Raw genomic sequence first — 13586 nt, 5'->3', positions numbered from 1 at the left:
AATCAAAACCATGATGAGACACCACCTCACACCTGTCAGAATGACTAAAATTAACAACTCAGGAACAAATAGATATTGGTGAAGATTTGGAGAAAGGGAACCCTCTTGTGCTGTTGGTGGGAATGCAAACTGATGCAGCCACTCTGGAAAACAGTATGGAGATTCCTCAACAAGCTAAAAATAGAACTACCCTGTGACCCAGCAATTGCACTACTAGAAAGTTACCTAAGGGCTGCAAAAATACAGATGAAGGGTTACATGCACCCTGATGTTTATAGCATCATTATCAACAATAGCCAAACTATAGAAAGAGCCCAAATGTCCATCGACTGATAAATAGTAAAGAAGGTGTATAATGGAATATTAGTCATCAAAAGGAATAAAATCTTGCCATTTGCAACAACATGGATGGAGCTAAAGTGTATTATGCTAAGCACAATAAATCAGTTAGAGAAAGAAAATACCATAATGATTTCACTCATATGTGGAATTTAAGAAACAAAACAGATGGACATAAGGGGAAAGAAAAAAGAGAGAGGGAAACAAATCATAAGAGACTCTAGCAGAGAACAAACTGAGGGTTGGTGGAGGGAGGTGACTTGGGTGGGGCTAAATGCATGATGCATATTAAGGAGGGCACTTGTCATGTTGAGTACTGGGTGTTATATGTAAGTAATGAATCACTAAATTCTACTCCTGCAAACAAAGACTATGTGTGAACTAAGCAAAATTTAAATAAAAATTTGAACAAATAATGCAAAATTGAAAAACCAAAACAAACAAACAAAAAACCCTAGTCAGGTGGGTCAGCCCTCCTCTAATGTTTCCTTAGGCTTCCTGGCTTGAACCTTCTTTGGAAATGTGAGGATTTCCTTCCACCTCCTGTGGTACATCTTCTGAAGAGTGATCTGTCACAGGCTTTGGCATGTTCTGTGGTTTTCCTTCCTTTTCTTCACAAGGCTTTGGCATGTTGAGTATCTTTCTGTTATTTTTTTTAAATAAATTAATCCTGCGGGGATCCAGGGGATTTTCCTCCCACTTCTCTCACACATTTTGTATTGTGCCCCAAAGACCAAGAGTCCTGAAAGGATCTGGGATACTTTCCTCCTTCTCTGGTAATGAGGAGCTGCTGCAGGGAAACAGGCCTTTGATTATAAGGGCTTCTGCACAGGTTGACTCCATTTCATTAATGACTGCTGGATGACTTCCATTCGGTTTTCTAACAGGCCTCAGACAGACCTCATGTCCTCTAGGATCTCATGCCTTGTTAATCAGATGAGTCCATAGAAAAGCCTGCTTTCCTCAGAGTGACCTTTATTTTGGAACTCAAATAAATATTTTGAAAAATAACTTTCATAAACTCACAAAACACTCAGAAAGTATAGAGTTCCCTGTATCTCACCATTTTGTGTGAGACTTATTAGCAGGTAGAATATTCATTAATACATGGCACTCTTGGGATTTTTTTTAATTCAAGTTAGTTAACATACACTGTAGTCTTGGCTTCAGGAGTAGAACCCAGTGATTCATCTCTTATATATGACACCTAGTGCTCATCCTAAAAAGTGTCCTCTTTAATGCCCATCACCCATTTAACCCACCCCCATCCACCCACAAGCCAGCAACCTTCAGTTTGTTCTCTGTATTTAACAGTCTCTTATGGTTTGCCTCCCTTTCTTTTTTTATCTTAATTTTCCTTCCCTTCCCCTATGCTCATCCATTGAATTTCTCAAATTCCAAGTATGACTGAAATCATATGATAGCTGTCTTTCTCTGACTGACTCATTTCACTTAGCCTAAGACCCTCCAGTTCCATCATGTTGTTGCAAATGTCAAGAATTATTTTTCATCATATATATACCACATCTTCTTCATCCATTCATCAGTTGATGGACATTTGGGCTCTTTCCATAATTTAACTATTGTTGATAGTGCTGCTATAAACATTGGGATACATCTGCCCCTTTGAATCAGCGTTGTTTAAAGTCCTTTAAGTTCCTAGTAATCTACATAATTTTACAGAGTGGTTACACAAGTTTGCTTTCCCACTACAGTGCAAAAAATGTTCCTCTTTCTCCACATCCTCGCCAACATCTATTGGTTCCTGAGTTGTTAATTTTAGCCATTCTGACAAGTGTGAGGTGGTATCTCATTGTGGTTTTGATTTGTATTTCCCTGGTGATGAGTGGTGTTGAGCATCTTTTCATGTGTCTGTTTCCCATCTGGAAGTCTTCTTTGGAAAAGTGTCTATTCATGTGCTCTGCCCATTTCTTCACTGGTTATTTGTTTTTTGGGGGGGATGTTGGGTTTAGTAATTTCTTTATAGATTTTTGATGTTAACCCTTTATCCAATATGTCATTTGCAAATATCTGCTCCCATTCCGTTGGTTACCTTTTAGTTTTGTTGATTGTTTCCTTTGCTGTGCGGAAGATTTTTATCTTTATAAGTTCCCAATAGTTCATTTTTGCTTTTATTTCCCTTGCCTCTGGAGACATGTCAAATATGAAGTTGCTGCAGCCTAGGTCAAAGAGGTTGTTGTCTGTTATCCCCTGTAGGATTTTGATGGTTTCCTGTCTCACATTTAGGTGTTTCATCATTTTGAATTTATTTTTGTGTATGGTATAAGAAAGTGGTCCAATTTAATTCTTCTGCATGTTGATTTCCAGTTCTCCCAGCACCATTTACTAAAGAGACTTTTTTCCATTGGATATTCTTTCATGCTTTATCGAAGATTAGTTGGCCATGTATTAGTGGGTCCACTTTTGGGTTCTTGATTCTGCTCCATTGATATGTGTGTCTGTTTTGGGGCCAATACCATACTGTCTTGATGATTATAACTTTGTAATACAGGTTAAAGTCTGGGATTGTGATGCCTCCAGCTTTTTTTTTTTTTTTTAACATTACTTTGGCTATTTATGCTTCCATATAAATTTTAAGATTGTTTGTTCTAACTCTGTGAAGAATGCTGGTGTTATTTTGATAGGGATTTATTGAATATGTATATTGCTTTGGGTAAGTATCAACATTTTAATAATATTTGTTTTTCCAATCCATGAGCATGGAACGTTTTTTTCCATTTCTTTGTGGCTTCTTCAATTTCTCTCATAAGCTTTCTAAAGTTTTCAGCATACAGATCTTTTACCTCTTTAGTTAGGTGTATTCCTAGGTATTATGGGTTTGGGAGCAATTGTGAATGGGATCGATTCCTTGATATCATTTTCTGTTGCTTAATTTTTGGTTTATAGAAATGCAACTGATTTTTCTACATTGATTTTGTATCCTAGGACTTTGCTGAATTCATGCATCAAATCTAGCAGTTTTTTGGTAGAGTCTTTCAAGTTTTCCAGGTATAATGTCACCTACACAGAGTGGAAGTTTTACTTCTTTGCTAATTTGGATGCCTTTTATTTCTTTTTGTTGTCTGCTGAGGCTAGGACTTCCAATACTATGTTGAACAACAGTGGAAAGAATGGACGTCCCTGTTGCATTTCTGATCTTAGGGGGAAAGATCTCAGTTTTACCCCATTGAGGATGATATTAGCTGTGGACCTTTCATATATTACTTTTATGATGTTAAGGTATGTTTCTTCCATCCCTACTTTCTTGAACATTTTTATCAAGAAAGGATACTGTAATTTGTCAAATGCTTTTTCTGCATCTATTGACAGAGTCATATGGTTCTTGTCCTTTCTTTTATAAATATGGTGTATCACACTGATTGATATGCTAATATTGAACCAGCCCTGCAGCCCAGGAATAAATCCCACTTGGTCATGGTGGATAATTCTTTTAATGTCCTCAATTTGCTAGTATCTTGTTGAGAATTTTTGCATCCAGTTTCTTCAGGGATATTGGCCTGTAATTCTCCTTTTTAGTGCAGTCTTTGTCTGGTTTTGGAATCAAGGTAATGCTGGCTTTGTAGAATGAGTTTGCAAGCTTTCTTTCCATTTCTTTCTTTTTTTTTTTTAAGAGTTTGAGAAGAATAGGTATTAACTCTTCTTTAAATGTCTGGCAGAAATCCCCTGGGAAGCCATTTGCCTAGAACTCTTGTTTGTTGGGAGATTCTTGATAACTGATTCAATTTCTTTGTTGGTTATAGATCTCTTTAAATTTTCCATCTCTTTATGTTTAAGTGTTTGTAGTCTGTGAGTTCCTAGGAATTTTTTCATTTCTCCCAGATGGCCCAATTTGTATTGTATTTCTGTGGTGTTGGTTGTGATCTCTCTTTTTCATTTGTGATTTTATCCATTTGAATCCTTTCTCTTTTTTTCTTAATAACTCTTTTTACGGGGTTATCAATTTTATTTATTCTTCCAGAGAACCAGCTCTTAGTTTCATTGATCTGTTCTACTGTTTTTGTTTGTTTCTATATCATTTATTTCTGCTCTAATCTTTATTATTTCCCTATTTCTACTGGCTTTAGGCTTTATTTGCTGCTGCTCTTCTACCTCCTTTAGGTGTAAGGTTAGGTTGTGTATTTGGGACCTTTATTGCTTCTTGAGACAGGCCTGAATTGCAATGTATTTTCTTCTTAGGACTGCCTTTGCTGTATCCCAAAGGGTTTGGACTGTCATGTTTTCATTTTCACTGGCTTCCATGTATTTTTAAATTTCTTCTTTAATTTCCTGGTTAACTCATTAATTCTTTAGTAGGATGTTCTTTAACCTCCATGTATTTGGGGGATTTCCAAATTTTTTGTGTGCTTGACTTCAAGTTTCATTGCGTTGTGATCTGAAAATGTGCATGGTATGATCTTGGTCTTTTTGTACCTGTTGAGGATTGTTTTGTGACCCAAAATGTGAGCTATCCAAAATGTGATCTGGTCCAATGTGTCATTCAGAATTGTTATTTCCTTATTGATTTTCTGCCTGGATTATCTATCCGTTGTTGTAAGTGGAGTATTAAAGTCTCCTACAATTACCATATTATTATCCAAAAATTTGCTTATGTATGTGATTAATTGATTTATATATTTGGGTGTTTCATGTGGAGGCATAAATATTTACAATTTTTAGCTCTTCTTGATGGATATATTTATTAATTATGATATAATGCCATGATACAATGCCCTTTTTCATCTCTTGGTACAGTCTTTGCTTTAAAATCTAGTTTGTCTGATATAAGCGTGGCTACTCCGGCTTTCTTTTGATGTCTGTTAGTGTGATAGATGGTTCTCTATCCCCTCACTGTCAATCTGCAGGTGTCCTCTGGTCTAAAGTGAGTCTTTTGTAGGCATCATATAGATAGATATGTTTTTTTTAAATCCATTGTGATACCCTATGTCTTTTGATTGGGGCATTTAGTCCATTTATATTCAGAATAATTACTGAAAGGTATGAATTTAGTGGCATTGTGTTATTTGTAGATTTCATGTTTGTTGTGATGTCTCTGGTGCTTTGTAGTTTTTGCTCCTTTCCACTCACAGAGTCCGCCTCAGGATCTCTTGTAGTGCTGGTTTACTGGTGATGAATTCCTTCAGTTTTTGTTTGTCTGGAAAACTCTTTATCTCTCCTTCTATTCTGAACGATAGCCTTGCTGGATAAAGGATTCTTGGCTGCAAATTTTTCCTATTCTTCACATTGAATATTTCCTACTACTCTCTTATGGCTTGCCAAGTTTCAGTGGACAGGTCTGCTACTAACCATATATGTCTACCCTTGTAGTTTAAGAATCATTTGGCCCTAGCTACTTTCAGAATTCTCTCTTTATCTTTGTGTTTTTCTAGTTTTGCTATGATATGTCATCGTGTTGACCTGTTTTTTGTTGCTTTTACAAGGAGTTCTCTGTGCCTCTTGGACTTGGATGCCTGTTTTCTTCCCCAGATTAGGGAAGTTCTCAGCTATAATTTGTTCAAATAAACCTGTCCCTTTCCATTGCTCTTCTTCTGGAACTCCTATGATATGGATATTGTTTCATTTCATGGAATGACTTAATTCTCTAGTTCTCCCCTCATGATCTAGTAATTTCTTGTCCTTTTTTTTCAGCTTCATTATTTTCCATTACTTTATATTCTATTTCAACTATTCTCTCCTCTGCTTGTTACACCCTTGCTATCACTGTATTTATTTTATTTTGCATCTCAATTATAGCATTTTAAAATTCATGGTGACTAATTCTTGTTTTTTTTTTTTTATCTCTGCAGCAAGAGATTCTTCTATGCTTTTTTCTAGTCCAGCTATTAGTCTTATGGCTGTCATTCTAAATTCTTGTTCGTATATATTGTTTATATCTCTTTGAGAAATTTTCTGGCTGTGATTTCTTCCTGAATTTTCTTTTGGGGAGAATTTCTCTGTTTTGTCATTTTGACTAAATTTCTGTCTTTTGCATGTTTTAAAAGCTTGTTATGTTTCCTGCAACTGAGAGTACTGCTATTTTAAAAGGGGGCCATACACTGTCCAGGGTCTGGCACTTCAGATAGCGTTTTTGGTGTATCTTGCATGCACTCTGTTGTTTCATTTTGGCTGCTCTATCCCACTGGTCAGTGGTCCCATAAAAAGAGAAAAATGAAAAGGGAGAAAAGAAGACCAAACAGAGAATCAAAAAACCATACGGCTGGTATAAGGAAGGTTCAGAAGATGGTGGCGTAGGAGGACACTGGGCTCACCTCATCCTGCTGATAACTTAGATTCCACCCACATCTGCCTAAATAACTCAAAAAACTGCCAGAAGACTAGCAGAATGGACTCTCTGGAGCCAAGGGTAGACAAGAGCCTCATGGAAGAGATGAGGGAGGGGGAGAGGCAGTGCGTGCTACGTGGACTGGCGTGAGGGAGCTAGGGTGGTGGCGGGGCAGCCCACCTGGGAAGGCAAAGCCCCTGAAGTCTGGCTTGCAAAAGGGGAGGGGCTGGCCTCTATGAGTTCTGACAGCCAGCGGGACTTAACATCTAGAATGTTAAAAGTCAGCTCTGTTCAGAGGGCGGGAAGGTGAGAGGACACCAGGAGGGAGAGTTGTAGAGCCCTGGAAGACAGCTCAGCTCTGTGGGGAACAAAGGTGCTGACAGGCACCATCTCCCTCTCCCATTCCCCAGCCAAAATCCCAAAGGGAACCAGTTCCCATCACTGAACTTGCTTGCACTGCACAAACACCCAAGAATGTGCTTCTGTGGATCCATCGCTCTGACAAGTCTGCCTCCCTCCCAGTGCTGTGGGACCCATCCTGCAGGGGACCACAGATGGCAAAGTGAGCTAAGCCTGCCCCTTCTGCCCCTGTGCACCTTGTGGATCCACCCAAGCTAATATGCCAGATCCCATCAAAGCAGCACCACAAGCCTGGCAGTGTGCAAGTAGCCCAGACAGGAGCCATGCCACTCCACAGTGAGTCTGGCCGCTGGGAGAGTAGAAGATAAGGTACACACCAGTCTGACTGTGGCCCCAGCGGTGGGCTGGGGACAGATGTCGAGTCTGACTGTGGCACCGCTTACCAACACAGGTTAACTCCACACAGCACAGGGAAATGCCCTGCAGTTCAATGCCACCCAAGGGACTATCCAAAATGACAAAACGGAAGAATTCTCCTCAAAAGAAACTCCAGGAAGTAGTGACAGCTAACGAATTGATCAAAAACGATTTAAGCAATGTAAGGAAACAAGAATTTAGAATAATAGTCATAAAATTAATCGCTGGGCTTGAAAAAATATATAGACTGCAGAGAATCTATTGCTACAGAGATCAAGGGACTAAGAAATAGTCATGAGAGCTTAAAAATGCTATAAATGAGGTGCAAAATAAAATGGAGGCGACCACAGTTCGGATTAAAGAGGCAGAGGAGAGAATAGGAGAATTAGAAGATAAAATTATGGAAAAAGAGGAAGCTGAGAAAAAGAGAGATAAAAAAAAATTCAGGACTATAAGGTCAAAATTAGAGAACTAAGTGATGCATTGAAATGGAACAATATCTGTATAATAAATCCCAAAAGAGGAAGAGAGAGAGAAAGGGGCTGAAGGTGTACTTGAACAAACATAGCTGGGAACTTCCCTGATCTGGGGAAGGAAAAAGACATTGAAATCCAAGAGGCACAGAGAACTCCCTTCAGACATAACTTGATCCATTTTCTGCATGATATATCAAAGTGAAACTGGCAAAATACAAGGATAAAGAGAAAATTCTGAAAGCAGCTAGTGCTAAATAGGCTATAACTGACAAAGGTAGACACATGAGAATAGTAGCAGACCTATCTGCTGAAACGTGGCAGGCCAGAAATGAATGGTAGGAAATCTTCAATGTGATGAACAGAAAAAATATGCAGCCAAGAATCCTTTATCCAGCAAGTCTGTCATTCAGGATAGAAGGAGAGATAGAGGTCTTCCCAAACAAAAACTGAAGGAATTCACCACTAAACCAGCCCTACAAGAAATCCTAAGGGAGATTCTGAGTGAAATGTTGCAAGGACCACAAAGTACCAGAGATATCACTACAAGCATGAAATCTACAGACATCACAATGACTCTAAACCCATATCTTTCAATAATAACACTGAATGTAAATGGACTAAATGCTCCAAACAAAAAACATAGCGTATCAGAATGGATAAAAAAAAACAAGACCCATCTATTTGCTGTATATAAGACACTCATTTTAGACCTGAGGACAACTTCAGATTGAAAGTGAGGGGATGGAGAACTTTCTATCATGCTACTGGAAGTCAAAAGAAAGCTAGAGTAGACATACTCATATCAGACAAACTAGAATTAAATTAAAGGCTTTAACAAGAGATGAAGAAATGCATTAGATAATAATTACAGGGTCTATCCATCAGGAAGAGCTAACAATTATAAATGTCTATGCGCCAAATACAGGAGCCCCTAAATATATAAAACAATCACAAACATAAGCAAACTTATTGATATGTGGTAATTGCAGGGGACTTTAATACTCCACTTACAACAATGGACAGATCATCTAGACACAGGTTCAATAAGGAAACAAGGGCCCTGAATGATACATTGGATCAGATGGACTTGACAGATATATTTAGAACTCTGCATCCCAAAGCAACAGAATATACTTTCTTCTCGAGTGCACATGGAACATTCTCCGAGAGAGATCACATACTGGGTCACAAAACAGCCCCTCATGAGTATACAAGAATTGAGATCATACCATGCACACTTTCAGACCACAATGCTATGAAACTTGAAATCAACCACAGGAAAAAGTCTGGAAAATCTCCAAACCATGGACGTTAAAGAACACCCTACTAAAGAAGAAATGGGTCAACCAGACAATTAGAGAAGACACTAAAAAATATATGGAAACAAATGAAAATGAAAACACGACATTCCAAACACTTTGGGATGCAGCGAAGGCAGTCCGGAGAGGAAAATGCATTGCAATCAAGGCCTATCTCCAGAAACAAGAAAAATCCCAAATACAAAATCTAACAGCACACATAAAGGAACTAGAAGCAGAACAGCAAAGACACCCCAAAACCAGCAGAAGAAGAGAAATAATAAAGATCAGAGCAGAAATAAACAATACAGAATCTAAAAAAACTATACAGCAGATCAATGAAACCAAGAGTTGGTTTTTGAAAAAATAAACAAAATTGATAAATCTCTAGCCAGGCTTCTCAAAAAGAAAAGGGAGATGTCCCAAATAGATAAAATAACGAATGGATATGGAATTATTACAACCAATCTCTCAGAGATACAAACAATTATCAGGGAATACTATGAAAAATTATATGCCAGTTTCACTCTTAAGTGGATCCTGAGAAACTTAACAGAAACCCATGGGGGAGGGGAAGGAAAAAGAAAAGAGGTTAGAGTGGAAGAGAGCCAAAAAATAAGAGACTCTTAAAAACTGAGAACAAACTGAGGGTTGATGGGGGGTGGGAGGGAGGGGAGGGTGGGTAATGGGTATTGAGGAGGGCACCTGTTGGGATGAGCACTGGGTGTTGTATGGAAACCAATTTGACAATAAACTTCATATGTTGAAAAAAAAAAAAGAAAAAGAAAAAAGAAAAAAATTAAGGAATGAAAAAAAAAAAAAGAAAAATTATATGCCAACAATTGGAAAACCTGGAAGAAATGGACAAATTCCTAAGCAAACACACACTTCCAAAACTCAAACAGGAAGAAATAGAAAACTTGAACAGACCCATAACCAGCGAAGAAATTGAATCAGTTATCAAAAATCTCCCAACAAATAAGAGTCCAGGACCAGATGGCTTCCCTGGGGAATTCTACCACACATTTAAAGCAGAGATAATACCTATCCTTCTCAAGCTGTTCCAAAAAAATAGAAAGGGAAGGAAAACTAGGAGACTCATTCTATGAACCAGCATTACTTTGATAAGATAAGAACAATATGATCCTGTCAATCGATGCAGAAAAAGCATTTGACAAAATTCAGCATCCTTTCTTAATAAAAACCCTTCAGAAAGTTGGGAAAGAAGGAACTTACGTAAACATCATAAAAGCCATTTATGAAAAGCCCACAGCTAACATCATCCTCAATGCAGAAAAACTGAGAGCTTTCCCCATGAGATCAGGAACATGACAGGGATGTCCACTCTCACCGCTGCTGTTTAACACAGTGTTGGGAGTGCTAGCATCAGCAATCAGACCACAAAAGGAAAACAAAGGCATCAAAATTGGCAAAGGTGAAGTCAAGCTTTCACTTTTGGCAGATGACATGATAGTATACATGGAAAACCCAACAGATGCCACCAAAAGGCTACTAGAACTGATACATGAATTTAGCAAAGTCGCAGGATACAAAATCAATGTATAGAAATCAGTTGCATTCTTATACACTAATAATGAAGCAACAGAAAGACAAATAAAGAAACTGATCCCATTCACAACTGCACCAAGAAGCATAAAATACCTAGGAATAAATCTAACCAAAGATGTAAAAGATCTGTATGCTGAAAACTATAGAAAGCTTATGAAGGAAATTGAAGAAGACACAAAGAAATGGAAAAACATTCCATGCTCATGGATTGGAAGAATAAATATTGTCAAAATGTCAATACTACCCAAAGCTATCTACACATTCAATGCAATCCCAATCAAAATTGCACCAGCATTCTTCTCGAAGCTAGAACAAGCAATCCTAAAATTTATATGGAACCACAAAACACCCCGAGTAGCCAAGGTAATTCGGAAGAAGACCAAAGCAGGAGGCATCACAATCCCAGACTTTAGCCTCTACTACAAAGCTGTAATCATCAAGACAGCATGGTATTGGCGCAAAAACAGACGCATAGACCAATGGAATAGAATAGAAACCCCAGAACTAGACCCACAAACGTATGGCCAACTAATCTTTAGCAAAGCAGGAAAGAACATCCAATGGAAAAAAGACAGTGTCTTTAACAAATGGTGCTGGGAGAACTGGACAGCAACATGCAGAAGATTGAAACTAGACCACTTTCTCACACCATTCACAAAAATACACTCAAAATGGATAAAGGACCTGAATGTGACACAGGAAACCATCAAAACCCTACAGGAAAAAGCAGGAAAAGACCTCTCTGACCTCAGCCGTAGCAATCTCTTACTCGACACATCCCCAAAGGCAAGGGAATTAAAAGCAAAAATGAACTACTCGGACCTTATGAAGATAAAAAGCTTCTGCACAGCAAAGGAAACAACCAACAAAACTAAAAGGCAACCAACGGAATGGGAAAAGATATTTGCAAATGAGATATCGGACAAAGGGCTAGTATCCAAAATATATAAAGAGCTCACCAAACTCTCCACCCGAAAAACAAATAATCCAGTGAAGAAATGGGCAGAAAAGATGAATAGACACTTCTCTAAAGAAGATATCCAGATGGCCAACAGGCACATGAAAAGATGCTCAATGTCGCTCCTCATCAGGGAAATACAAATCAAAACCACACTCAGATACCATCTCACGCCTGTCAGAGTGGCTAAAATGAACAAATCAGGAGACTATAGATGCTGGAGAGGATGTGGACAAACGGGAACCCTCTTGCACTGTTGGTGGGAATGCAAACTGGTGCAGCCGTTCTGGGAAACAGTGTGGAGGTTCCTCAAAAAATTAACAATAGATCTACCCTATGACCCAGCAATAGCACTGCTAGGAATTTACCCAAGGGATACAGGAGTGCTGATGCATAGGAGCACTTGTACCTCAATGTTTATAGCAGCACTCTCAACAATAGCCAAATTATGGAAAGAGCCTAAATGTCCATCAACCGATGAATGGATAAAGAAATTGTGGTTTATATACACAATGGAATACTACGTGGCAATGAAAAAGAATGAAATATGGCCCTTTGTAGCAACGTGGATGGAACTGGAGAGTGTTATGCTAAGTGAAATAAGTCCTACAGAGAAAGACAGACACCATATGTTTTCACTCTCATGTGGATCCTGAGAAACTTACCAGAAGACCATGAGGGAGGGGAAGGAACAACAAAAAAAGAAAGGTTGGAGAGGGAAGGATCCAAACATAAGAGACTTTTAAAAACTGGGAACAAACTGAGGGTTGATGGGGGGTGGGAGGTGGGGGAGGGTGGGTAGTGGGTGTTGGGGAGGGCACCTGTTGGGATGAGCACTGGGTGTTGTATGGAAACCAATTTGACAATAAATTTCATATTAAAAAAAAAAAAACAATAACTTTTCCTAAGCCTGTTGATTAGAACAAAATTCAGGCTTGCACACCAAAGCTGGATGAATGTGTTAATGATTATTACAATCAACTCCAAATTGTCTTTAAGTAAAATTCTGATCTTCTTTTAGATGTTGAATCCACCTAGGTAGCATTTAACTCTATGTTTATCAGAGGGTTAAGGTTTTCTCTTTTAGTTAAAGAGGAGCAGAATGGAATGGGAAGTAACCCACTCCAAATATACTTAATATGGCAAGCCAACTCACGCCCTACATGAGTCAACTAGAAGAAAGATTGCTAAAATTCTCAATGTTCAACTCCAGAAAATGAAGACCCTTGAACAAAACCAAATAGCCTTTCTTCTATTATTGAATTAAAAAAAAGAGAGAGATTGTTACAAATTTAAATGTTCCATGCATCCTCAGCCCTCTGGTCAGTCTTTCCAAAGCCCTCTGAATTGCCAGTGACATGGTCCAGGGAACTACAAGGGCTCTTCCCAATCCTTCTTCTTAATCAGCTCAGAAAAAACACTTTTCAGATTGGTAATTAATCTCTCCCTGTCCTTATTGATATCAGACCTACACTCTCAGCGCTTAACACCCCTGATATAAAGCAGTCCCTGTCTTGGAGCACTAAAACAGCTCAAATACTGGGGGTGTCTAATAAGCTTCAATAGTTTCCTGCCTCTGAGCATATTTTCTTTTATCTAGGCCCCTTGAGAGACACCCATCCTTTTTCTCCTTTGTTCTTATGCCCTTATTCATTTATCGGACCAAGATTTCTTAGAAAAGTATCATAGCAAAATCTCTCCCGAAAGGGGGAAATCATTCCAGAACTTGACAGTTGTAACCAAAGTAGCCAACTAGGGGAATTAAATGACCATTCGACATCTTTTTTTGTTCTGTCTCTGACAGCACTATTGCTGAGTCTGCGGACACTGATTATTTATTCTTATTAGATCTGATACCATCCTCTTTATGCAAGAAAATCCTCAACTTA

This window comes from Puma concolor, chromosome E3 (assembly GCF_028749965.1).
Source record: "Puma concolor isolate L17-30 chromosome E3, mPumCon1.1.hap2, whole genome shotgun sequence".
Classification (NCBI taxonomy): Eukaryota; Metazoa; Chordata; class Mammalia; order Carnivora; family Felidae; genus Puma; species Puma concolor.
The sequence above is the reverse complement of the archived record's forward strand: the minus strand, read 5'-3'. Positions refer to the sequence as shown.